Source organism: Hyperolius riggenbachi, chromosome 3 (assembly GCF_040937935.1).
Source record: "Hyperolius riggenbachi isolate aHypRig1 chromosome 3, aHypRig1.pri, whole genome shotgun sequence".
Classification (NCBI taxonomy): domain Eukaryota; kingdom Metazoa; phylum Chordata; class Amphibia; order Anura; family Hyperoliidae; genus Hyperolius; species Hyperolius riggenbachi.
Window position 1 is genome coordinate 97,060,726 of NC_090648.1, and position 25,907 is coordinate 97,086,632.

General features: G+C 45.1%; 1 protein-coding gene across 4 annotated transcripts in view; it reads left to right on the forward strand.

Moving 5' to 3' along the window:
* PLAT (plasminogen activator, tissue type) overlaps positions 1 to 25,907 on the forward strand; it is a 125,010-nt gene that overhangs the window by 48,972 nt on the left and 50,131 nt on the right. Inside the window, exon 1 of one of the 4 annotated variants that reach the window (XM_068274638.1) lies at positions 17,475 to 17,493. The exons of the other annotated variants lie outside the window; for them this stretch is intronic. The gene's annotated coding sequence lies outside the window, so the exon portion shown is untranslated. Of the gene's footprint in view, positions 1 to 17,474; positions 17,494 to 25,907 lie in introns of those variants that run through there. 4 annotated transcript variants of the gene reach the window in all.

The following is a 25,907-nucleotide window of genomic DNA, read 5'->3' on the forward strand; positions in this document are numbered from 1 at the left end:
GGAAGATGTATCTACATTAGGATCCAGAGGCTTCCCCTTCCCGAGGTAAGTACCCCCAGGGCTATTTTTCTTTCTTTTTTTTTTTTTATATATTCTCTGTAAGAGTATAGTCAAATTATTTCACCCAATTTATCACAGTAAAGGTGCCCATTAACGATACAATTTTTCCTTCAGATTCGATCTCTAGACACTTTTTATGATCGAATTGTATAGAAAACTGCGCTGTTTGTGGTGCAAAGAGATGTGATACAATTCTTTGATCCAACGGAAAAGGAAAAATTATCGATCCGAAAGTTGGATTTTATGAGTGAATAGGAGTTTAAAACCTTCTTAAATCGCTCTGTTAATGGGAACAATCGATAATTGCCTTCCAATTAGTTACGATCGTTCAAACTGTGTCGAAAGATCACATGAAAAAATTATACTGTAAATGGGCATCTTAAAGTACCCCTGAACTCGCTTTAAAATAACATACTTTTAATGTTTTTTATACATCCTCCCCATCTAGCAAATACCCCACCTTCCCCCCGGTCCCCCCCTCTGCTCAGCCTAAATATTTGACTTGAGCAGAACGTCGATGATGGGCGGAGAGGAAGTGTCAGTAGTTCCTCCTCTCTGCCCATCCTCAGGAACACCCCCTCTACTTGCCACTGATAGTTCCTATATGCACAGTGCGCTAAGGAGCTGCGTCGTGTGCGTTCTTGTGGTAATAGCACTCTGGAACGCTAGTGTACTAATAGCTGTATTAGTAATTTAGGTAATTATTATTTATTTATAAAGCGCCAACATATTCCGTGGCGCTGTACAATGTAAGAAAACAAACAAGGGATACATAATGATACAGACAATGCTATACATCAAATATGCACACTGATACAAAATACAGAACTGCTGATTACAATAGCAAATTTGCCATGATGACTAAAATGTATAAATGTCTAACAGAGTGCAAGCAATTAAATTAATAACATTCCATGACACAAAAGGGTGAGAGCCCTGCCCTTGCGAGCTTACAATCTAAAGGAATGGGGTGGAAACAAGAGGAGGGGAAGTATACAGTATATGTACTGGCAGTTCGTACTTAGGTTATTTAGTGTTTGCATGGCCTAAGCTTGAGAGTATGCTTGTCGGAAAAGGTGGGTTTTGAGGAAGCGTTTACAGATTTCAAAGGTGGGAGAGTAGCGCATGTGCTGTGGAAGGGCATTCCATAGGAGGGGTGAGGCATGTGAGAAGTCTTGTACACGTGAATGTGAAGAAGTAATTGTAGAAGAGGATAAAAGAAGCTTGTGTGCAGATCTGAGATTGCGGTTGGGTTGATATCTAAGGACTAGTGAGGAGATGTACAGGGGAGAGCGATTGTGGAGAGCTTTGTAGGTTAGGGTTAAGAGTTTCAACTAAATCCTCTGGTTAATTGGTAGCCAGTGAAGAGCTTGACAGAGATGGTCAGCAGAGGAAGAGCGAGAGGAGAGATGAATGAGTCGAGCAGCAGAGTTCAGTACAGAATTGAGCGGTGCTAGTCGCTTAGTTGGAAGTCCACCAAGCAGTATATTGCAATAGTCCACTCGAGATATAAGAGCATGTATTATTATTATTATTATTTAGTATTTATATAGCGCCGCCATATTACGCAGCGCTGTACAGTATATATATATATATATATATATATATATCTTGTCACTAACTGTCCCTTAAAGGAGCTCACAATCTAATCCCTACCATTGCCATATGTCTATATATATGTACTAACATTTTGGTTGTGTCATGAGAGAGAAAAGGTTGGATGCGTGCTATGTTTTTGAGTTGGGGATGACAGGAGCTGGTTAGGGAGTTGATCTGAGGAATAAATGAGAGAGAAGAATCAAATATTACCCCCAAGCACCGTGCTTTGGGAACTGATGTTATAGACATGTTGTTAACATTTATTGTAATATCAGGCAAAGAGGTGGACAGGGAGGGTGGAAAGACTATTAGTTCAGTTTTATTCATATTAAGTTTTAAGAAGCGAGAGGACATGAAAGAGGATATGGCGGACAGGCAGTCGGGAACCCGTGTGAGAAGGGAGTTAAGGTCTGGGGCCGAGAGGTACAGTTGTGTATCATCAGCATATAGGTGGTATTGAAAACCAAATGAGTTGATCAAGTTACCAAGACCGTGCATGTAGATGGAAAAGAGGAGGGGACCGAGGACAGAGCCTTGAGGTACCCCTTCAGACAGAGGATGTGAAGAGGAGGCCTGATCTGAATAAGAGACAGTGAAAGACCTTCCAGAGAGGTAGGAAGATATGCAGGATAATTTAGCTCAGAACGATAGTGTACTAATACAGCTATTACTACCAGAGTGCAATTACCAAAAGACTTCACATAGCGCAGCTCCCTAGCGTGCTGTGCATATAGGAACTATCAGTGGCAAGTGGCGTTCCGGAGGATGGGCAGAGAGGAGGAATTACTGACACTTCCATCCCGCCCATCATCGACGTTCTGCTCAAGTCAAATATTTAGGCTGAGCAGAGCGGGGGACAGGGAGGTTGGTGGATGGGAAGGATAGTGCTGTGACCCATGTCATAAAATCACAAATAAAAAAGTATTAAAAACATTTCATATAAAAACAAGATCAGGGGGGTACTTTAAGGTGGAGGTTGTGTTCTTCCTTACAGTTTAGTTAGAGTTAGGTATAACTCAGTTACACATTAAAGGATCCTAAAGTTACTCTGTGCCTTGTCACCACCGGATATGTGCAAGAACATATGGCATAAAAAAACATGACAGTCACCTTTACCCAATTCACAGATTAGGGAGTGGTGGAAATCTGTAACCAATCCCCATGGTAACGAATAATGAAAGTGCCTTGTATGGCACAGTGGAGAGTATTCTATTTTTACACAATGATAATCAGAGGTCACCGTTTCCTGGTCTTTCCCTGAAAGTTGGAGTGATGCACAGGGTGGTCTAATGTGTGTCTGCTCCAGCCTCCATCACACCACTATCCCAGCATACACTGGGGACAGGAACAGGAGACCTGTCATGCTGAGTCCCTGCAAACTTGCGTCACACCAGGGTGGGCAGCAGATTAGCATGGTATGATCTCTCACATGATGTCATCAGTCGCAGGAAAGAAGTCAAGTGCGCTCTGCAGCAGCCAGAGCAGATAGAATGACAGAAAAGGAAAAATAGCAGACAGGAAACAAGTGTTGGGTGAAAGTCACGGATAGCACGGGAGAGAGGAAAACTGCGAAATTACCAGACTGGACTCTCTCTGAATATAGCATTCTGTTACAATGAATATATTTTTCATAAATGGTTCATAGTACAATAGAGTATCGGTTATCCGACACTGATGGGGATTGGTTGATGCCAGATAAGCGTGCTTTCTGGTTGCCTGAGACTCAATGTTAAAAATAGGCCTAGCTAATACAGTGCTAGCTACACCTCACTCTATATGCATACCATGAACTCTTTATTAAATGGTAAGATACAGTAATTTCAACTCTTTGTCTGCAAGGACTGAACCCGCAATGTACAAAGGAGTAATGATGATATCTCACTAATTCATAAAATAGTAGACTTTATTTAACCAGCAGCAGGGTGGCAGCATGGTGGCGTAGTGGTTAGCAATCTTGCCTTCCCGGATCCCAGCCAGTGCATTATCTGCACAAGTTTGTGTGTGTGGGTTTCCTCCAGGCACTCTGGTTTCCTCCCACATTCCAAAAACATACAGATAAGTTAATTCACTTCCCCCTAAATTGGCCCAAGACTACGATACATGCACTACACAATACATACAGTACACATACACATGACTATGGTAGGGATTAGATTGTCCCTCTGAAGGACAGTTAGTGACAAGACACTATACACTGTACAGCGCTGTGGAAGATGTTGGTGCTGTATGAATACTGTATAGTAATAATAAATATTAAAATATATACACTGATGCTCGTGACGGGCTTCATCAGGAGTAATCAAGCAGCAACATAATATACACACAGAGGCGGGACAAGGTCATCCAGCACCCAAGACTGAGTCTGAGACACCAACGTGCCCCCCCCCCCATCCCTCCCACTCCAGCCATCACACACTGATTGCTATTAGACTAAGAGGCACCCCAGGGCCTCCATGCCCCCCCCTACACACACACCCCAACACCTTGATCTCTAGTTATCTGGCTCGCAATCCCCACCATGTATCCCCTTTTCTTATTTCTCTCTGCTTCAAACACAATAGGGGAATGATAGCTGAGTGAGTTGTGCGCCCCTCCTACACTGCGCCCTGAGGCTGGAGCCTCTCTTGCCTCTGCCTCAGGCCTGATATACACAAACAAAGGCCAATGTGTCACAATGTACATTGAAATTAACTTTCTGGAGGCATTTCTTCACCTCTATCATCTTTCTATATCAGTATCACCTTTATCATCCAGAAGTCCCTTACAAGGCAAACTAATAACTCTTCCCCCTTTCATGGAAGAATGTTGGTGTCCAGACTTTTTTACCCTTTTGTCCAGGGAAAAAAAATTAGGTTGGCAACCTGGTATGAAGGGAGTATGTGCCCAGAACATGGGCGGCGTTCAGGAAAAATAAAAGAGATTACTCCTCTGTAAATGACGTCCAGAGCAGTCACACTGCCTGCATGTTTTCCATCTAACTACAGCAAGACGTTTGTTAAACTGCTGTGAGCTGCCATTGATCATTTGATGTGTAATGTGCCTGTCTGATAACCCAGCCCCCTCCAGTCTCCCCAGAGCAGCGTTCAGATGGTGCCGTGGGCTGATCTTGTGAAAGAAAGCTTTTACTCGGAATTCCGTCATTGCACCAATTTAGTTGATATCCTTACCAATAGCAAATCTGCAGACATTCCTATCGGTGTGATCTGTTTCACCCTAGATACGGTGTGCTTCTGCAAGCCTGGGAAGGAACATCAGTGACACTACTGAGGGACCTGGTTTCAAGAATGCACCAAAAGATTGCAGCTGTCCTTCAAAGCACAACTATAGACTAATAAACAAACATGAACTTGCTTACGGCTGTCTTCAACATGATTCACCAACGTCCAGCTGCTGGCGGCTCATGTAGCCGATGCTACAACAACAAAACATTTGTAAAGCGCTTTTCTCCCAAAGGTTCCAAAGCGCATAAGCTTGCCTCAGATCAGTACATAGAGATGTGTACAGGGGAAAAGTTATGTGATCATAAATGCCAAACTAAACAGGTGGCTTCTCAGTTTTAATTTAAATGTGTCCAGGGTTGGAGCTGTCTTGATTACGATTGGCAAGGCATTCCACAGGGTAGAGACAGCATGACAGAAATCTCTGGCTATAAAGGTTTTTAATTGGACTCTGGACTCAAGTTATTGGATCCTTCTGATCTGAGGTTGTGGGTGGTGTGACGCAATTGCAACAAATCCTTCAGGTATCCGGGGCCTAGGTCGTGTAGGAATTTGAATGTTAGTATGCCAATTTTGGATTGGTGATATGTGGCAATGGCGGGGTTGGCTTGTAAACAATGGTATATTTGCTACCAAGCAGAAAAGCTTCTGGCATCGGCTTCTGGTGTTTTATTGTCGTATCCTGTTTTGAGCCCCTAGTCAAACTCAAATACAAAGTGGGCCGAAATTGTACACTGGAAACTAATTGCGGGCCAAAATTGTACGCTGGGACCTAGTCACGGGCCAACCTCAGTGTCTACTGGCCACCTTCTTCTCTTATAAAGTTCTCTGGTGTCTAGAAGGCCTCCCTCCCCTATACAGTTACCTGGTGTCTAGAGACCCCCAGTCTCCCCTATACAGTTCCTTAGTGTTTAGTGCTCTCCCCCTACCTCCCCATATGGCTTCCCTGGTGTTCTAGGACTTCACCTCCAATATAGCTTCCCTGGTGGTCTAGAGTGGCGTACGAGAGAGAACGGCGCAGGAGACTTGGGTGCAGGATACAGCCGGTATATGGCTGATCCTGCTAGCGCACAAGTCCCGGCGGTATTAAATACTAAAAATCCAGGCCACCATGGATGGTGGGGAATGAAATAATTCGGCTTCCAGCAATTGCTGGAAGCTGAATTATTATGTTTTAAAAGTAACTTCAGCTCCATCTTCTGACGGCGCCGAAGTTACTCCCTGTGCGCTGCTATAGCCGTAATTCCTATTACGGCCTATGGTGGCGCCGGCTGTTCCGAAATCTCCATGCGCTGATTTCAGCATGTTCGCTAGAGTGGGCCAAATATAATGCAAAGTGGGGAATCCACTTGAGGGCCAAATTGAATGGCTCTGAGGGCCAAATATGGCCTACGGGCCGAAGTTTGACATGTATGCCCCAGAAGAATACAGAACCGCGAATGCAGCCGATGCTCGAAGCTACACGCAGTGTCTAACAAAACTCTATCAACCACGGTGCGAATGTCAGTAATCAATAGTAAACACTATGAGATAAACGCCATTCATCTCAATGGGGGCGCTGTGAATTCTGGCGGTAAACACCAAACACATTCTGTACACACACTAAATAGTAATAATAATATCATGTACAGGTGAAACTTGAAAAATTAGAAAATTGTGCAAAACTCCATTTATTTCAGTAATTCAACTTAAAAGGTGAAACGGTATACCGGTGAAACTAATATATGAAATAGCAATAATAGTTGCCACATTTTGTATTTTGCATATCCAACAATCATTTGAAGTTGTAGTGTTTACCACAGTTCAGTGCAATTTTCAATATACAGGTGAAATGCAAAAAATTTGAATATCGTGCTAGTCCATTTACTTCAGTAATTCAACTTAAAAGGTGAAACTAATAAAAGAAATAAGAACCCCTTGCAGGTATTTTGGATGAATTAGCTGAGTGTAGAGTCTGGCACTTTGAGCCTAGAATATTGAACACTAGTAGACCCAAGCCCGTTTAAAAACAGGCTCCCGCCCACCTCGCTCACCCGCCTCGCTCCCTGGTCCCATACAGCTGTCCGTACTGCGCACATGTGCAGTAGCAAATAACAGGGACACAGGGACAGCTGGACGCAGGGACACAGGGAGATTATCACAATATTCTAATGGTCTGAGATTTTTATGTTGCCGTTCTCATAAGCTGTAAGCCATAATCATCAACATTATAACAAATAAAGGCTTGAAATATCCCGCTTTGCATGTAATGAGTCTTTATTTTCCATTATCCTTTCTTTTCAAAAGTGGGAGAATTTTATACAGTGTGATGAAAAAAAAATGGTAAAGGGTGTCCATTATAAACACGAGACAGTCCAATTATTGGCACAGATCAACATATGAACAAGTATGCTCAAAGCAATTGGCTGTCCATGTTCAGTCCTATGGAGGGGGCAGAGGAAACCCTTTGAGGGAACAGCAGCCTGTGTGGAAATTGTAAAGCAGAAATGTATTTACATCTTAAGCACAATTACGCACATAAAGTTTTACCATGAGCAGAGCGTAATGCATTGCATGTAATGTAATGTAAGTAATTCTGCTTAACCTCCTTGCCGGTTATCCCGAGCTCAGCTCGGGGTAACCTGCTCAGGAGGATTTCTCAGGCCCCGCTGGGCGGATTTGCATAATTTTTTTTTATGTTGCACGCAGCTAGCACTTTGCTAGCTGTGTGCATACTACGATCGACGCCGCTCGCCGCCGATTCGCCGCTACCCGCCGCGCCGCTCCGGCCTCCCCCCCACCAGAACCCCTGCGCAGCCTGGCCAATCAGTGCCAAGCAGCGCTGAGGGGTGGATCATGATTCCCTCTGACGTCCCGACGTCCATGACGTCGGTGACGTCATCCTGCCCCGTCACCATGGTGACCGGGGAAGCCCAGCAGGAAATCCTGTTCTGAACTGGATTTCCTGCTTACTCTGATCGCCGGAGGCGATCGGAGTGGGTGGGGGGATGCCGCTGCTCAGCGGCTATCATTTAGCGAGCCCTGGGCTCGCTACATGATTAAAAAAAATTTTTTTTAAAGTGCTGCGCTGCCCCCTTGCCGTGGGAATTGGACCGGCAAGGGGGTTAAAGTACACCTGAAGTGAGAGGAATATGAAGGCTGCCATATTTATTTCCTTTTAAACAATACCAGTTGCCTAGCTTTCTTGCTGATCTCTTTGGCTTGAGTAGTGTCGGAATCACACATCTGTAACAAGCATATGGCTAATCCAGCCAGACTTCAGTCAGAAACATCTGATCTGCATATGCTTGTTCAGGGTCTATGGGTAATTACGAGGCAGAGGATCAGCAGGACAGCTATGCAATGTGCATTGTTAAAAAAGGAAATAAATATGTCAGCCTCCATATCTCTCTTACTTCGGGTGTGCTATAACCCAGTTTATTGCATACATCCCAGTCTGACTTATCAGAAGGAAGATGAGGCCATCATAGATCTAACAAACGATTAAAGGACACAACCGAGCAGGATAAAAAAAAAAAAAAATCCACTTGGCAGGCAGGGCCGGCCTTAGACTTTTTGCTGCCTGAGGCAAATTTTGGAAAAATTGCTGCCCCCCCCCCCCCTTCCTGCAATGCCGGCCATGTACAATACAGTGGGCGGCGTTGCAGGAAGTGACGTCAGTGGAGCGCACGCTGGAACGAGGAAGAGGTGAGTGATTCCCCCGCCCGTGCTTCTTACTGTCGGCTGCTTACTCGCTATTTAAAGCTGGAGGGGAGCGCAGATCGGGAGACCCAGGCAAGGGAGGGGGGGTCCGACTCCCCTCCCCACCGCTAGGCCCAATGCTCCCATCCTGCCCGCTACCCCTCCAGCTCGGCGGCCGCTCCCCCCCCCCCCGCACCCACGGACGGGCGGATGCCGCCCCTAGAAATTTGCCGCCTGAGGCAAAAGTTTCACCCCGCCTCATGAGCGGGCCAGCCCTGTTGGCAGGGCTCCTTCCAGCCCCTGGCAGCCGTCCTGTGCCTTCACCGCAGCTCCAGTCCCCACCGGTGGCCCAGGGTCCCCTTCGGTACAAAATGCCTCCTACGCTTCAGCGTACGGCTCACAGAGTCATGCTGATGTCATCCGGACTGTACAGAGCCGCTCACTGAGACGCAGTAGATGCCGTTCTGGCGAGGTCGGCATCTGCACCGGAGGGGCCCGGGAGCCACAGGAGCTGCGGCGAGGGCACAGGACGGCTGCCAGGGACTGGAGGAAGCCCGAGGTAAGATTTTTTTTTATTTCTAGTGTGCTCGGGCCTTCCCTTTAAGTAACAGTTATCTATGCCATTAGTATATACTAACACCGACTGACAAGGGGTACTCACCTAAATAGAGGGAAGCCTCTGGGTAATTCAGAGGCTTCCCCCATCCTTCTCCATTGCGTCCAGTGGCGTACCTACCATAAGGCTGCAGGTGCTCACAGCACCAGGTATAGCCATGGCTAGGGGTGCCTCTGTGGTGCTGTGTTCTTCCACCTGGGCCCTTTTTTCATAGTTTGGGCCAGGGGCGTAACTAGAAATCACTGGGCCCCCCTGCGAATATTTGGATGGGCCCCCCCCCCCCCATAGGTGCCAAATAATCGTAATGGGGCAGCGTTTCACTGTAAATTAATTGTAAAGTGGGCAGCATTTTACCAGACAATCGTAATGTGGGCCAGAAAATCGTAATGTGGGCAGAGTTCACCAGAAAATCGTAATGTGGGCCTTTAGAAAATCATAATGTGGGCAGAGTTCACCAGAAAATCGTAATGTGGGCACCAGTCACCAGAAAATTGTAACGTGGACAGCATTCACCAGACAATCGTAATGTGGGCAGCGTTCACCAGAAAATCATAATGTGGGCAGAGTTCGCCAGAAAATCATAATGTGGGCAGAGTTCACCAGAGAATCGTAACGTGAGCAGCAGTCACCAGAAAATTGTAACGTGGACAGCATTCACCAGACAATCGTAATGTGGGCAGCGTTCACCAGAATATCGTAATGTGGGACAGAAAATCGTAATGTGGGCAGAGTTCACCAGAAAATCGCAATGTGGGCAGCAGTCACCAGAAAATCGCCATGTGGGCAGCAGTCACCAGAAAATCGCAATGTGGGCATCAGTCACCAGAAAATCCTAATGTGGGCAGCAGTCACCAGAAAATCGCAATGTGGGCAGCAGTCACCAGAAAATCCTAATGTGGGCAGCATACACCAGAAAATCGTAATGTGGGCAGCAGACACCAGAAAATCGCAATGTGGGCAGCAGACACCTGAAAATCGTAATGTGGGCAGCAGACACCAGAAAATCGTAATGTGGGCAGCAGACACCTGAAAATCGTAATGTGGGCAGCAGACACCTGAAAATCGTAATGTGGGCAGCAGACACCTGAAAATCGTAATGTGGGCGGCAGGCACCTGAAAATCGTAATGTGGGCAGCAGACACCTGAAAATCGCAATGTGGGCAGCAGACACCTGAAAATCGTAATGTGGGCAGCAGACACCTGAAAATCGTAATGTGGGCAGCAGACACCTGAAAATCGCAATGTGGGCAGCAGTGACCAGAAAATCGCAATGTGGGCAGCAGTGACCAGAAAATCGTAATGTGGGCAGCAGACACCTGAAAATCGTAATGTGGGCAGCAGTCACCTGAAAATCGTAATGTGGGCAGCAGGCACCTGAAAATCGTAATGTGGGCAGCAGTCACCAGAAAATCGTAATGTGGGCAGCAGACACCTGAAAATCGTAATGTGGGCAGCAGTGACCAGAAAATCGCAATGTGGGCAGCAGTGACCAGAAAATCGTAATGTGGGCAGCAGTCACCAGAAAATCGTAATGTGGGCAGCAGACACCTGAAAATCGTAATGTGGGCAGCAGACACCTGAAAATCGTAATGTGGGCAGCAGACACCTGAAAATCGTAATGTGGGCAGCAGACACCTGAAAATCGTAATGTGGGCAGCAGACACCTGAAAATCCCCCTCCAGCTAGTCAATGTGTGTGGGCAGCGGGCAGCAGCGGGATACATACCTTCTTCCTTGCGTTCCATCGCCGCCTTCTCGCTCTAGCGGCTGACGTCACTTCCGCTTCCGGAAGTGACGTCAGCCGCTAGACCGAGAAGGCGGCGATGGAACGCAAGGAAGAAGGTATGTATCCCGCCGCCGCTGCCCGCTGCCCACACACATTGACTAGCTGGAGGGGAGCGCAGAGGGGAGAGCCCCGAGGTGAGGGAGAGGGGGGAACTTCCCCTCTCCCCGCCGACTGTGGGCAAGGCTTTCCCCTCATGCTGCCACCCCTCCAGCCCCCAAAAAACGGCCCCGAGCGGGCCCCAGGGGGGGGCCGGGCCCCCCCGCGGGCGCAGGCGCTGCAGGGCCTATTGCTACGCCCCTGGTTTGGGCAACATTCTGGAAAATTGCAGCAGGCAGTGCTGGGGACTGTACTACTTCCTGCACTAGATGTAGCACCCTTCCCCCTTCCTGTCTCATGGGCAATGTGCCTCCTTGCTCTCTACACACATCCTGCAGTGAGTGAATGTGCAGAGCAGCAGGGTGAGTATGGTTGCTGTGCTGCAGTCGGGACATTAGCAGGGAGAGGTGGCAGGATGTGTTTAGTGCTTCAAAATTTGCCTGTCATCAGCAGCCATGTGCACTGGCTGCTGTAATACCACAGTGCCCTGGACCATTGATTATTTATCGTTATCAGAGCAATTAATAATGCAGGGCAGTCTGATGTTGCAGACGCCAGTGATACAGGTGCTGACAGCCAACTTCTGTAGTGAGCAGAGAAGCAAGCTCCAGCCAATTTAGATTAGGTTGATTGCAGGTAATAGAATCTTGCAGAGATGCACCCAGTCACCGGTGGTCTTAGATGTGCCCAGCAATGGAATCACCACTCCATCAATCGTAGAAGTATATACGCTGGCACCATCTGTATTTAAGCTCTTTTATTCAGTCATGTCATAGGTAAACAGCCACGACGTTTCGGAGTAACCTCCTTTATCAAGTGTAAGACAGACTGACATATATTCACATTATCACATTCCTTTTATATCCTCACTCTAACTAATACAGCCAATCATCTTTCTATATTTGTTGATTGCAGGTAATGTTATCTCCTTTCCCAGCTCCCCCTCCCACCCTGTTGTCTTCCCCCATGACCCTTTCCTCTTTTCAGATTTTAGTGGCTTCTTTAAACAGCATGTACCTGCCAAACAGCACTGGTGATGTCTGCAGTCCTGGTGAGAGGTCTTCCTGCCATTTCTCCCCTCCCACCAGGCTCTCTGTCTTGTGCCTCTATCTCTTTATCCCCCCTCCTCCTATGCATTCCCCTCTTTCGTATGTCCTCTTTTTCTGACTATCCTCAGAGGACCTCACAATCTAATTGTACTGTAGTCATAGTCTAATGTCCTACCATATTATTATTGTGTATTTATATAGCACTGTCATCTTCTGCAGCACTGTATTAAGTACAGAGTTTCATAACAGTTTGCTCCGTCCACATCCAGATGACTCCTTTTCCTCTAAATCCCCTAAATTTTGAAGCGACACGCTCGGCGCCCCAACCAGTCAACCCTCCCATCACAAAAATTGGTTGTTTGGCGCGGAGGGGGTGGGGGGGGGGTGGTGTGTTTACAAATAGTCGGCACTGGGAGTCAAATTCCCTAGGTATGCCACTGATTGAGTCAGTCCAGTACTGCCCCCCCCACTTAAAAAACCATGTGCGTCTCGCCCTGGTGGACTGCTCCCCCATGCGCAGCAGCATGGACCTGATCTGGCCTGGCTTCTGCTGCCGAAGCTTGAGCGGGTCCATGCTACTGCGCAGGTGCTGTGCAGCTGCACACCTACGAGCTTTGGGGGTCTCAGTGCTGGCATGGCCTGGCGGAGGGGGACAGGGGAAGCATCTGGAGGTTTTTCTCCTTTTTAAAAATCACATTTTTGCTTTAACTGCTTTAGTAAGCACATTCTTCCAGTTCTCATTTGTAATCCCTCCAATACCAATTTCTCACCTATTTACATATTTCTCAGTACTCAATTGTACAGGGATGACAACCAGCCCTGTAAGGCTATTAAAGGACCACTATTGCAAACAATTGTGAAATTTAAAACACATACCCATAAAATTTACATTACAGAGTAAAGTACGTACCCCATGAGGATCTAATACATTTTCACTATCTACTATAAGTGGCATAGGAGAAAAGTAATTTAACATACATTTTCTAGATAAATATAATGTTTTGTGATAAATGTAATGTTGTGCTCTATGACGTCTTGTTGGAGGTTTTACACTCTTTATATGCCTGAAGAAGCGGGGACCTAGTCCTGAGAAACGCGTTGCAATCTATGAGTCTATGAGAGTTTTGTTCATTTGGATCAATAAAATTACAGCTCTTAAAGGGAATCTGAAGATATGAAGGCTTCCATATGTATTTCATTTTAAACAATCCAGGTTACCTGACTGCCCTGCTGGTCCTCTGCCTATAATACATTTAGCCATAGCCCCCAAAAAAGCATGCAGCAGATCAGATGTTTGTAACGAAAATCTGGCAAGATTACCCGGATGCTTGTTTCTGGTGTGAGATTCAGACACTACTGATGTCAGAAACATCAGTAGGCCAGCCTGGCAACCTGTATCGTTTTAAAGGAAATAAATATGGCAGCTTCCATATCAATCTCACTTCAGGTTCCCTTTAACCTTATCATTGAGTTTTTTTCTCTGAGAGGAGGTAAGTTTCTGTTTACCTCCTCTATTTTTTAAACTGTTTTTAATCCTTTTATTTCACTTTGGCGCCTCTGAACCACATACATTGATAACTATAATGTACTGTTCGTGATATCGCTGTAATTATGTCATTGATGACAATATGGAAAAATGGTGTATGATTTTAGTTGGGAAGAAAAAAACTCCCTGGTATTGAATGTTTCTTTTTTTTTTAAATATTCTTTATTTTATTTTCAGGAACAGAACACATTACGGTAGTAAAGCGTTTAACAAGGTCACACCAACATATGCGATGACACGCAAACATCTCTTCCAGGGAAGATATTACATCCTTATGTTGCAAGTTTAACTACATAGTTTTGATAAGGATTAAGCTGACAAACAACCCCAGAGTGTACTGTAAGGGCTCGGTTACTTCTCAAACTCTCTCTACTGTTTGTTGCAGACTTAAAATAAGTAATGGGTGTTCCTTGGGATTACCCATGAGCATTACCTTTTCTGTTGACTCCTGGAACTTGACATGCATCTTCCAATAAACACTGAAGTATTCATTTTTAAATGTACTGTCTGGAACCCAAAACAGACATTTGAAAGAACGTGGCTCCTTTGACAGTGGCGTAGTTAAAGTGGACTTGAAGTCTTGCACGGTACAGAAAGAAAACAAAGAGAAATGCACCCTGTATGTATTTAGAGAGTTTAGCCTGTCTAATTCCCACTCATCTGGGACTACTCACCAGTGTAATTTGATCGCTCAGCTGTGCCAGCTGGCTGCCTCTGCAGAGCAGCTAATTTGTAAACGTAGGATTTTAACTCTATCGCTGCTTCCATGAAAGCAGGAAGTAGACACACTGCAGATGTATTGCAGGATTTGTATCAGCTGTAACAAAGAAATGTTCTTCTTTAAATGTTATTATGTTGTTGGCGGCGATCAGCAAAGCGCCGTCACACATGTAATCCTATGGGATTACTCACACTGCGGGGATTGCAGCGTGATTGCGATTTCCGTTGATCACAAACGCGTTGCATGCTGCATTTTGCAGAAAATTGTGTTGTGATTCTCAATCACTGAAATAAGAATTGAAAAATGCAATTACAACAAGATCGCAAAATATCTCAATGCAAAATCGCATTTTGCGATTCCAGGTGTGAACAGGGCCTTACCCTAACCCTAACCATTCCACCATAATTGTCTTTATTTATAATTCCACTGCTGAGATGAATGGGCATGTTTAGGATGTTTTTTTGTTTAAAACGTGAACGAATGTTCTTTTTTTAGGCTTTATTTGCCCAGTTGACTGTTCAGCACCCCTTCCTTAGATTCAAGATCAAACAATAGCACAGCAAACACACAGATCAGGAAAACTGCTACAAAAATAACAACATTCCAAGCATCAGGAACTAACACAATGGCTAATGTGCGTCAAACTTTTTGCTGGACTTTTCTATCCTCATATCTTTGTAACTCATAGCCTATAATACTGGGGTTTTTTGCAAAACAAAAAAAAGAAAAAAAGGAGGAAATGTGAACGAAGAAAAGCAATGGTATTATTAGCTCTGTTTAGTTTTTTTTAATTTAACTTTGATAAAATCACTTTACGAATGTTATTATATTATGTAGTTAACCAGGGACCATTTGAATTAGCCGCTTGTTGAATTGGGCGCGATTATCGTGCTTGTTATATAGCGGCTATATGTCTATAGCGGCTATATGTATCAGTTATGTGCTGTAATGGCGAAAGGAGCCTGAGCAGCAGCCGCAGGGAGAGCAGCCGACCTTGCCCTTCTTATATTGCGGCTATATGTGTATATTTAGCGTGGGAAACATTATTAGGTTATCTCGCTGTAATGGAGGGGGGGAGCCACAGAGAGGGCAGCCCGACCTCTCCCTCCCCTTCTCTCCCCGCGCCGCCCTCCGTGCTCCGTTCTATGACTCAGAGTAATGCGCACCGACATAGGGAAGCGATGTAAATACCTACCTCACCTCCAATTGCCGCTCACTCGCCGCCGGTCTTCTCCTCTCTAGCTAGAGAGGAGAAGACCGGCGGCGAGTGAGCGGCAATTGGAGGTGAGGTAGGTATTTACACCTATGTCGGTGCGCATTACTCTGAGTCATAGAACGGAGCACGGAGGGCGGCGCGGGGAGAGAAGGGGAGGGAGAGGTCGGGCTGCCCTCTCTGTGGCTCCCCCCCTCCATTACAGCGAGATAACCTAATAATGTTTCCCACGCTAAATATACACATATAGCCGCAATATACGTTATTTTACATTGCGCCCATACTATGCAGTCTGCGCCGGCAAGGAGTGTTATAGCCGATAATTGCATTAAAAGAATAGCCGCGCCTAATTCATGCAGCGCTTTAATGGCCGTGTTCGACATATATATAGATTTTTATTTGCTAGGTGCTGATAAGGTATTTTATAATGTATCATACTTGGTGGCAACTATCCTGTTGCAGGTCACATATACAATACATACTGTAATATAGCGCCAAAAAATCCTATACAATAAAATGCAAGTGTCCCTGCGTCATCAACTGAATGGTTGTGTGTCCCTGGCTTTTTGTACTGAGCATGTGCGCAGCCAGGGCAGTGAGGACACAGGGCCGGATCTGACAGTTTGCTGTGTGTGGTTCACCGAGGTTCTCATTGCATTGTGGGAAATAACAGCTTTTTCCACCTGCCAAGCAAGCAGCTCCCTGTGTGCATATACTGCAGACAGTGGTGGGGAACGTTCAAGCGGGACGCGTATGTGCGCGCATTGCGGGGGTAGCGGCTGTGACCTAACTCCCGTTATTTTACGGGTGGGCCTTTTTACTAGTGGGTACATAAAAATACAGACATTGGTATATAATATGGTAGTGTTATGTTGGCCATACATCAGGCAACTTGGCTGCCAATCGACCATCAAATTTGATTATTATAATCGAAGCGGATGAAAATCGGTGCCGCAAAGAGCATGCCAGATCAATGATGTGACCAGTTTCAGGCTGAAATTGGTTGCATGTAACGATGGGACATGCTGCAAGATGTAGGGCTGACATGCACAATCAGGTATGTGGTAGTAAAGGTGTGTGATTAGGGATGAGCAACGAATGCAACAGAACCCCCCACGCTGTCCCACCTGGCTCTGTGCTCCATCCATACACACACCCCTCATGGTTACCGGCATTACACGTGCGCCCATATATGCCGGAAGCCACGTTGGGTGCATGTATGGATGGAGGACGCTAGCATTGGAGCGTAAATTGCTGCATGTCTTGTGATAAGCCCTAACCGTAATCACTCTAATGGGTTCACCATTGGCAAAAACGTTTTTGGAATCGCTGGTGATTGTCGGCGATCCAAAAAACGCAGGCAAAATCTCTTTAGTGTGTCTTTAGCCCTAATGATCCTTGCAGTTGACAGCTTAGGAATGATCACTGTACAGACATGACGACTGGCTTTCTGCTAAGAAATCTTGATTGTACGATCTTACCACCTCTATGCAATATGAGGGACTCCTTGAAGTATTTCCCATGAACACTTTGCTCTCTCTGGCATCTGATTTACAAACCTGCCTTCTGTCTTCTTCAGTTTCCACACATTCTAACAACATACTCTACTGCTGCCAGTATATTCCATTCCACCGTTGCTTTTTTCAGGTTAAATGTTCTTACTTCCTGTTCACTTGAATAGTAGATTTCCGAGCATTCAGGGAAAAAAAAGCAAAAGTGACCAGCAGGGGGTACTAAAATAATACTAATGTCTGCAATAAGAGGGTCACTGCTGGGTCCTGGGGAGGAGGAGATGAAGTGCTGAGTTGCTGACGTCACTGCAGGCTGACTGCCCCGTATTACCAGCCTTATAAAGAGAGAGATGATGCAGAATTCTTCACATTGCTGCCGAGGCACAGGCTGGATGCAAGTAAGTGACTGCTATCCAAACTCAGACTGAGCTGCTCTACTGCTCATTCATTCATTATGGACTTATTGCTTTTACATTTCCCCACTTCTCTATATGTGTTTCTGGCTTTCAGTTTGTTTCTGAATGATTCATGTTATTTTATACAAAGTATTATATATATTAAAAGGGTTACTAAAGCCAAATAAAAAAATCTTTTTACCTTACCTGAGGCTTTTTGCAGCCCCCTGGAGGCACCCCGTGCCCGCGCCGTACTTCCATGGTTCTCCAGCAAGCAGCGGCAACCCCCTAAAAGCTGGCTGGTCTTTGCCATTTAGAAGCTACTGAGCACCCTGATTATGCTCCCATTGCAGGGAGCATTCTGCGCATGCACAGTAGCAATTTTCCTGTACTGTGCATGCGCAGAACGCAACGCAGCGGGGATGCAGAGAGGAGGCACGAGGCTGGCTAGCTTTGCAGGGTCTCCGCTGCTGGGCAGAGGGTCTCCATATGACGGCGCGGGCACAGGGTGACTCCAGGGTGCTACAAATGGCCCCAGGTAAGTTAAACTGATTATTTGGCTTTAGCTTTCCTTTAAGGCTTGTACACACCATACCATTTTCACTTCAGATCCAATTTCCAATCGTGAAAATGGTCTGATTGAGCAAAAAAAAAAAAAAAAAGTACACAGCCTACAAATTGCCAGCAACTGATCCCAAGCTAAAAATCGATCTCTTTCTCGACCAGAAGCAGATCAAGCATGCTGGAAAATATCGATTGAAATACTGGCTATTGTTCTGCGTGTATGTCCTTTCAGTTCATTTTCAGTCGATATCCAATTGGAAAATTGATCGGAATTTGAAACAAATGACATACGTGTGTACGCTAGCTTTTCTCCATATTATTATTTAGTATTTATATAGCACCAACATCTTCTGCAGCGCTGTAGTGAGTATATAGTCTAGTCACTTATCCATCCCTCAGAGGAGCTCACAATCTAATCCCTACCACTGTCATATGTCTATGTATGTATGTATCATGTAGTGTATGTATCATAGTGTAGGGCCAATTTAGTGAAAGCTTATCTGTATGTTTTGGGATGTGGGAGGTAAACTGAGTGCCTGGAGGAAACCCGCGCAGACACGAGGAGCACATACAAACTCCATGCAGATAGTGCCCTGGCTGGGATTTAAACCATGGACCCAGCACTGCAAGGCGAGAGTGCTATCCACTACACCATCTGATCAATGTTAAGTCTGAATATCGATCTGATCACTCGAATAGGATCTGAAGTGAAAATTGCACAGTTGTGTTTCAGGCTTTATATATACACGTGGTCTCCTACTTACAAACAGGTTATGTTCAGAAAGTTTGTAAGTTGAATTTGTGTGTAAGTTGAGTCCTGTGTTATGCATAGTGAAATGTGGATCAATCATTTACTTTCAGACAACTCTGGATTTGGACGTGTAGTTTAAACAACATGTTTTTTGGTAGTTTCTAACATGCTTTTAATTTGTTTTCAACTACCCTGTACCGTACTTATAACTGTTTATAGCATGCTGTAACCCGTAACAACAAAAATAAGTAAGACCAAAAACAGTACTGTTTGTTTTGGAGCATGAAGACAACTTTGTTTGTATGAAAAATTGTAACTTAGGCCTGGAACCCACTACAAATCGTTATCGCTAATCGCAATCGCTAGTGTTTTGTATGAGCGTTTTCTAAGCGATTTTGGTAGATTTTTTAAAAAAAAGTCTTTTTGCCAGCGATTAGCGATTAGCGTTTTAAATTCTGATTGGTCCTTTCAATTAATTTTAATTTTGTTACAGCGTGCAATCATTTCAAAACGCTAGCAAAATCGCTTTGTGCAGGTTTTGATGAGCGATTACGCCAGCGTTTATATACTTTACATTGCAGAAATGCTAACCGCTAACGCTAAACTCGAAAAATGCTGCATGTCCTGCGTTTTGTGATTTGGTAATCGCAATTGCTCCAGTGGAATTTGGCCCATCCAACGCTAAGCGTTTAGGGAAATTGCTAGCGGTTTGAATAGCTCCCTAAACGCTCAGAAAATCACTCTAGTGGGTCCCAGCCCTTACATTGTTTGTAAGTAGGGGACTGTCTGTATATATAGGTTTATAGACATTGGGACTTTTCTCCTCTGCATATTAGTTTGTAGCGAACAGTGTCTGGTGTATATATGTAATTTAAAAAACAGGACTTTTTTCTCTCTGTATATAACTTTATAGGACGCACGGTCAGATTTATCAAAACCACCGAAAGGAAAATTTAATCAAAACTGATGCATTACAAGTGCAAAAATGGAGCAATCGCGCAGAGCAATCAATCAGAATCCTTGATTTTGGCACCTGCTCCATTTTTGCATCAGTTTTCCTTCAACTTTCCTGTCACTAGTGTTTGATAAATCAGGCTCTCTGGTGTATAAATCTGATTTATACAATACTATTTTTCTCTTTGTATATCAGTTTGTAGGATGCAGTCTCTAGTGTGTATTTCCCATTTATACAATATTTTTTTTGATATGGTGAATATATATAATTTAATAGGTTGTTATGTCCTTCTTTGTATATCACTTTGTAGGATGCATGTGTATGTGGGTGTATATTTCATTTTTACATTAGGACTTTTTTTCTTTTGTATATCGGGTTATAAGATGCAATCTCTGATGTGTATATTCCATTTATACAATCAGACTTTTTTTTCCTTTGCACTGCTTTTCGGGTTATAGGATGCAGCCTCTGGTGTGTATATTCTGTTTATACAATAGCACTTTTTTCCTGTGTATATCAGTTTATAGTATTCAGACTGGACTAAGATGAATTTCCAGACATTTAACCCCATCACATGATCTTGTTTCTTGTTCTGAACTCCTTGTATGTTCTACAGTAGTATGTTAACCCCATTTATCTATTGTACAGCGCTGCATAATATGTTGGCACTTTATAAATATAATAAATACAATAAATAATACTGTAAGTCTTTGGTTTGTACAGTATTATTTATTTATTTGTTTTACACAAGAGGCCATTCCTGTATCAGGTTTTTTAGAGCAAGGGTTTAGGAGCAATATTCTGAATGGTGAGTTTTGGATAAATGGAATTTCCTATTAGCCCAAAAGAATCAACAAAATCACAAAAGTGGTAAAATAAAGGTAACTTTTAGAGCATATTCACAGTGGGATGTTGTGTTTTAATGCAACGTTAAAGTTGCACCGTGTCTGTGTTAAGAGGTAACGCACTGCAAGCAGTGAGTTACCATAATGTAACATTTTTCAACGCGATGTTAACGTCGCACTGTGACTGTCCCATAGGATTATCATTGCAGTGCGGTTAGCTGCGTTATACGACTTTATAATGCAGCTTCGAAACGTGCCACTGTGAATGCGACCTAAAGCCTTCTTTGAAACCTCCAAAAGCTCAGCTTTTGTGTATACTGCATGGGGGCCCCGCAGTGTGGACTGAGGTCTGTTCTGGCAGGTGGCACGATTGTGGGACAATTGTGCCTGTGTGCGGACCGTAGGCTTGTACTAGCAACCCCTGAACGTCCAATTAGGCAGTAAGGAGCTTAATTTATCAACCAAATAAGAAACTATCAGAATCTGATTGGGTGTTTAAAGTAAATTTGATTTATTCTTCTCAGTCCTTGTTTCCTCTAGTAACCTGCAATCATAGCAACACACTATTTGTCTGTCGTCTGCATTTCCCAGTCCTTCCAGTGCAAAGCGCCTATTACTTCCTATAAGTGTGAAGTATGTGTACTAGATCAATAACACATCATCAGTCTGAGGTCAGGAGACAGCTCCTCCAGCACAGTCAGTGTGTGTGAGGGAGCTGGAGGCTGCCAAGTCTGATAACCTTGTGGCTGGGAGAGATAACTGCTATTAGCTGTCTTGTAGTAGGGGAAGGGGGGTAGGACTATTCCATAAACAACTCAGAGAAGCTGTCATAGGGGGTGCTTTGGACAGTATATGTGGCTATGTGCAGTGTAAGATGTAAAGTAGAAAACTTGGAGTACTGTTGCCCCGTGACTTTCACCTGCTGCAGGTGTAAATAGCTGACAGGGTAAGGGGCAATACCCATTTTCAACACATGGGACCAATCCAGGGACAGCAAACTCGCCTATCTGCTAGTTTCTGTTAGGCACACTGTGGAATATTTGTGTTTCATATGCACTAAGACACGAATAATTTAAGATCAAATTAGGTTTGTCCTTGCAATGTAGTAGCAGTAGAGTGTTGTACCGTGTTAGCCATCAGTAAAAGCAAGAAGTTTTGAATCAGGGTGATACCATTTAATTGGTTCACTTAGGGGAAAAAAAGAGTAAGCTTTAAGCTGACAAGCCTTCTTCAGACTCGATTCCTGAATTCTCCTCACAATGTATAAAGCTTAATTGAAAATACTGAATTTTCTCAACAAAAGTAGACTGTATATTTAAAGTGCAGTTAAAATACTCCTTAGGGTTCGTCCATATCATGATGCACAGATGGCCATGTAATCGAAACACAACGCGTACAATCGCACGCCATTTGCGCCGCTACGCGCTGCTGATCCCATTCATTAGAGTGAATGGATCAGCACTGCACTTGTGGACAGAACGCATGCAGCAATACGCAAGCACATCATAGCGCATCGTATTGCTGCGCAGTGCCTATGATGTGAACGGCAGATGGGCTGTCTATATAACATATATATCTGTCGTTCTTGCATATCGCACATCATAAGCTCTTCTAAATGCACACGGAAGTGCGTCATGATGTGAACAAGCCCTAAATCAAAGGAAAAAAATTAGTTAAGTCCACGGTTCTGGTTGTCCTTGGCGTCCCACCCACCCACACCCACTTCCCTGTCCCTAGCCAGGGGCGTAACAATAGGGTATGCGAGCCATGCAGCGCTCAGGGCTGTTTTGGAGGGTAGGGTCGCAGCATGAGGGGAGAGCATTGGACATCGGCAGGGAGGTTTGAACGGTCTACCCCCTCCCTCACCTTGGCCTCTCCTCTAAGCACGTTCCCCTCCAGCATCAATTACATTGCGAGCAGCGGCGGGCAGCAACACATACCTTCATCCAGAGGTTCAGTGTCTGACGCTACTTCCTGTTTAAACAGGAAGTAGCATGAGGCTCTTAGAGATAGGAGATCTATGGATGAAGGTAGGTGTTGCTGCTCACTGTCTGCCGCTGCTCGCAATGTAATTGATGCTGAAGGGAAGCGCGAGGTGAGGGAGGGGACCGCCCCGCCGATGTCCAGTGCTCTCCCCTCATGCTGCGACCCCTTAGCCACCCCCCTCAAAACAGCTCTGAGAGGGCATCCGGGGGGGGGGGGGGGAAGGGGCCCGCTCAGATTTTTTTGTAAGGGGGCCCAGGGATTTCTAGTTATGCCCCTGTCCCTGGCACTCTTAAAATGATCTCAAGGTGAGAATTATATGGAGGCTGCCGTATTCTTGGAGGCTGCTGATCCTTGGCCTTTAGTAATTTCAGCCATAGACCCTGAACAAGCATGCAGCAGATCAGGCATTTCTGCCATTATTGTCAGATCTGACAAGATTAGCGGCATGCTTGTTTCTGGTGTTATTCAGACACTACTGCGGCCAAAGAGATTAGCAGGGCAGCTAGGCAACTGGTATACTTAACATTGAAATAAACATGGCAGCCTCCACATTCTTCTCATTTCATTTCAGTTGTCCTTTAAGCATTCGACTGGAAGTGCACAGTAAAAGTAAGTGCTCATCCATGAGAGATAAGAGAACTAGGCTTGGGGAATGGGAAGGAACCCAAGGATAACCATAATCCAGAGGCTTCTATGTAGGGCAATATATTACTTTTTTTCTTTTCCAAGTTACAAGTTCCCTTTACATCACCATTCTTGCGCTACTTATATGTTAAATGTGTCACACTTTAGTTACCAGAGTTAATTAGTTACGTACAGTAAAGTTTCACGTGTGTAAATACCATGTATATATTCCTACTGCTTATGCCTTACACTTTATCGCAGTTAATATACCCCACTGTGCTTACAGGGATCACTTCTAGACATGATCACAACTTCAGAATCAGAATTAGAATCAGAATCATTTATTTAGCCAAGCATTACTGGGTCATGCTTGGAATTGTTTTTGGCACAATACATATAGCCAGGGCCGGCGCTACCATAGAGGCAAAGGAGGCAGCTGCCCCAGGGCCCCAGAGCTTGTAGGGGCCCCCAGTGGCTACAAGAGGAAAAACATTTTTTTCAAATCGGCCTTATAGTTTTTGAGAAAATCGATTTTAAAGTTTAAAAGGAAAAAAAAATACACATTTAAAAACTTGCCGACTTTAATGGTTAATAGGAAATCCACCTTAAATGCTAGAAACCCTAAATTTGCAGGAAATGTTAAGGAGATCATTAGGAATAAGAGGAAAAAACAATTTTTCAAAAAGACCTTATAGTTTTTGAGAAAATTGATTTTAAAGTTTCGAAGGAAAAAAGTATACTTTTAAATGCGGTAAATGTCACTTTTAGTAGCAAACCTAACGGTAGTGTAATTTTACATGCATCAAACGAAAGCGCAATAAATTTCCTGACTGGGTTTCCAGGGGGTCTATACGCAGCCCAGCGCTTTGGCCAGGGATCGCTATACAGACGCAATATGGCTGTATGAAGATCCCTGGCATTTGTTCCTATTTTCCCAATTTTTTTTTTATGTACAGAGTGTGGGAATTAAAAAAAAAATTATGTGGGGTCCCCCATCCTGAAACTTTTTAACCCCTTGTCCCCCATGCAGGCTGGGATAGCCAGAATGTGGAGCTTCGACCGATTGGGACTTCACACCCTGACTATACCAGCTGCAAATAAGGTCCCCTAATGCCGATTTTTGTTCCAGGGTATATCTTGGGGGGGCCCCCCAGGTTTATTTTGCCCTGGGGCCCCATTGTTGCTTAAACCGGCCCTGCATATAGCTCAGGAAGAAGACATAGATAGAAAGAGACATAGATAGATAGCAGCAACAGCAAAGGCATTAAGTTCACATTACATTACAATATGCATCACAGTCCCCAGTGTGACACTGAGGTGACTGGCAGTTAGTCTTTTGGGCTGGTTGGTTCTGTCAACTGATCAGCCGTAGCGCAGCTGGCCCCTCAGCACGTTGGGGCTTGAATTGTCGGTAGTATGTGAAGAGAATTTAGGAGGTTGACCGCTGAGGGGAAGAAAGAGTTTCTATGTCTCGTGGTCTTTGTGGAGATGACCCGTAGCCTCCGGCCCAATGGCAGCAGGCTGAAGTAGTGGTGGCCTGGGTGTGGCAATCCTCAGTGCCCTGGATCTAAGTCTTTTGTTGTGTAGTAGGGCAAGGGAGGGGAGGGGGCATGCAATGATCCTCTCCGCTGACCTGATGACTCTCTGTAGTATGTCCTTGTCGCTGGTGGTGGCGCCGGCATACCAGACCAAGATGGAAGAGCAGAGGATCGACTCGATGGTGGCGGAGTAGAAGCTATTTAGAATTACTTGAGTCATGCCGAACTTTCTCAGCTGGCGGTGGAAGAAGAGTCTCTGCTTGGCTTTCCATTGGATGGCGGTGATGTTGTTTGAGATCACTGCAAATTCTCTCCACCTGCTGACAGTACTCCTGGACATTATCCTTGATGTCAAGGCCATGATGACAAGGCGTCTGTGAGCTTGATGACCTTGACAGAGTCTGCCTCAGATCTGCAATTGTTCGTGTAGAGGGAGAGCAGCAGTGGTGACAGGACGCAGTCTTGAGGAGCACCTGTGTTCGTGGTCACAGTTTGGGAGTGGATATTGCCCAGTCTGACGACTTGGGACCTGATGGTGAGAAAGTCAGTGATCCAAAGTTGTAGACTTGGGTGGACTTCAAGTGCAGCTAGGTCACGTTGGAGAATGCGTGGGCAGATGGTATTAAAGGCCGAGCTGAAGTCCAGTAGTAGTATCCTAGCATATGAGTCTGGCCTGTCAAGGTGGTCGTTGATAAGCTCCAGGCAGATATTGATTGCATCATCTGTGGACCTGTTTGCCCTATAGGCAAACTGGTAGGGGTCTAGGTGGGGCGAAGTGGAGAGCTTAAGGTAGGCTAGGACTGCCCTCTCCATGGTTTTCATGATGACGGACGTCAGGGCCACGGGCCTAAAGTTGTTAAGCTCGGAGACCCCTTGTTTTTTAGGGACAGGTATGATGGTAGACCTCTTGAAACATGCGGGGACCTTGCCTACCTCTAGGGACTTGGTGAATATGACGAAGAGGATGGGAGCAAGTTTTCAGGCAGGCCGGAGATACTCCGTTGGGGCCGGAGGCTTTCCTGGCATTTAGTGTTGATAAGAGGTGCAGGACCTCAGCCTCACTCACCACCTAGGGAGAGGGCAGGCTCAGGATGTTTGCAGGGCACAGAGGTTGTGAAGCCGGTACCAGGTTCCCCTCCAGTGCTCCCTGGTTC